Source organism: Megascapheus bottae, chromosome 16 (assembly GCF_031878675.1).
Source record: "Megascapheus bottae isolate mThoBot1 chromosome 16, mThoBot2.hap1, whole genome shotgun sequence".
In the NCBI taxonomy this organism is placed as follows: Eukaryota; Metazoa; Chordata; class Mammalia; order Rodentia; family Geomyidae; genus Megascapheus; species Megascapheus bottae.
In genome coordinates, this window is record NC_143524.1 from 17,281,275 (window position 1) to 17,283,458 (window position 2,184).

Below are 2,184 nucleotides of genomic sequence, written 5' to 3' on the forward strand. Positions count from 1 at the left end.
TTCTCCCTTCCTTCCTTCCTTCCTTCCTTCCTTCCTTCCTTCCTTCCTTCCTTCCTTCCTTCCTTCCTTCCTTCCTTCCTTCCTTCCCTCCCTCCCTTCCTCCCTCTCTTTTCTTTGCTAATAAGAATTGAAATCTGCATCCCTTGAAAGTTCTACTACTTTGAGGTAAACTCTCAGTCTATTTGCTTTCCTTAAAGGGATGGCATTGTTAAAAAAAATGTACTCTTTTGGAGAGGCTGATACACAAATTGGGCTTCAATAATGCTCTAATTTTCACCATGCCTTCCTAGAATAAGCTGCCTTTCGATGACTGGGATGAATTGAGTAAAATCGGAACGGACAGATATGTTGCATACAGTTTATTTGCAATGTTCAGATACATTGGGTGAATGGGAATCGTTCCTTCTTCTAACTTGCTATCATTCTTCCTTTTTTAAAAAATGTACTCTTTATCTGACATATATTACTGTAAACCCTCTGTCCATTGTATTTGCAATAAAAATATAAAGAAATAAAATAAAGTATTCATCATGGCCCAAATTGTATTTGAGGTGCAATGTTGTAAATGTCGCACTACTTGCAAAAGGTAGGAAAAGGCAGAAATCAATATGCTGGTCTCAGATTCTACTGCAGTAACTCATTTATTCCTGGTTTATGTATTGGCAATGGGTATTAGAAGAATACACAACTCAGTTGGTAAATTATGTGTAAAAAATCACTGTTTTAAAACAAGTACATTTCAAAATACATTAACCTTTTCTTCATCCCTGTTGTTTTCTCCGCTAAGAGCTGCTTTTTGTAAAAAGCAACCTCAAAATTATCTGGCTATGAAAAAATCTCTATCTTTTCAGGAGTAGGGCTCTAGCCTGGGGCAAGATTTGGATTTGCCATCAATGGCTCATTCCCCCAGTTCAACTTGGGCAGAGGACTCAAGGTCATTGTTTCAGGGACTGATATTTCAAAATTTTTTGATTTTGAAGTCATTTTCTCATATATTTCCAGTCTTCCCATCCACTTTGTTCTTTTTAAATTTTTTAAAGTCTTAGCATGTCCGCAAAGTTAAACATCTTTTCTTACAGTTATAGACCCCTCCCAGTGAAATGAAGTATACGTTTTCTTTACAGTGGTATAAGAGGCTCAAGCCTAGGTCCTCATAGATGCTGGGCTCCAACTGTACCACAAAGCTACACCTGCAGGTCTTCTTATTCCCAGGGCCACAGATGGGACTGGAGATAAGACTTGGGTGGGGTGTAACTATTCCCCTTGCTTTTTTATTCTACTTTGGTGTAGGTATGATTATTCCACAGAAAATACACTTTAAAAAGCCTTTAGATAATTTATTCCCATCAATGCATGTAAGTTTTATTTTTTCAAAGTTGACACTGTAAATAAAATCAATTTTTGAGACATTTATTATCACTTTGATGTCAGGTTCTTCATGACTTTGTTTTGTATTGTCCCTTTCTCCCCACTATTCAAGTTTTCCAAAAATTAAGATATTCATACAACATTTTGAAGAAGAATTGCATAAATAAAGGTATTCAGTAGCATGATCAAATAAAGTCAAGCTTATTGATTAATCATAACTATGTTTCAAATGTGTGTTTGACTTTAAAATTGCCTTGTATTTAAATGTAGACTCACTGAGTTAGGGCAAATTTATATTTCCTATCACTGTGGTCTTTCTACTTGAGAACATAGCAAAATCTCAATACATATGAGTGGAAGTATAATATGTATGTGTAAAAATAATGGAATAATTTACACCAAATTCAATTTTTATATTTTCACATATGCAAACTTGAAAGGATATGACCTTGTCTGCTGTAAAGTAGCTTTAGTTGGACTTTGTCATGCTGCTGATGAGTTTGTATTTAATTTGATTACAAATTAATTTACTTTTGTATACCTTTTATATACCTATTGATGACTTACAATGCAAAATAACTTCAAAGTTAGGATAAAGAAGGGTGCTTATGAATTGAGACTCAAAGGAATGCTTTTATGAGGACAATAATATCTCCATTGGGTTTTGTCTAAATTTATTGCATTCTCCTCCTGGAAAAGCTTAATGTAAGAGTTGTAAAAGATGCTCAAATGTAGAGCCATCACTCATTTGTGAAAAGAAGAGTGAATGGATGAATTAATGGTCAGTGATTCATTTTATGCCTAATGTAGCATAAC

The 2,184-nt window shown here is 34.5% G+C and overlaps 1 non-coding gene across 1 annotated transcript; it reads left to right on the plus strand.

Moving 5' to 3' along the window:
- The first annotated feature begins 228 nt into the window (after window positions 1-228).
- LOC150052948 (small Cajal body-specific RNA 8) lies at window positions 229-360 on the plus strand. Its single transcript, XR_016538171.1, has one exon.
- Window positions 361-2,184: the final 1,824 nt, after the last annotated feature.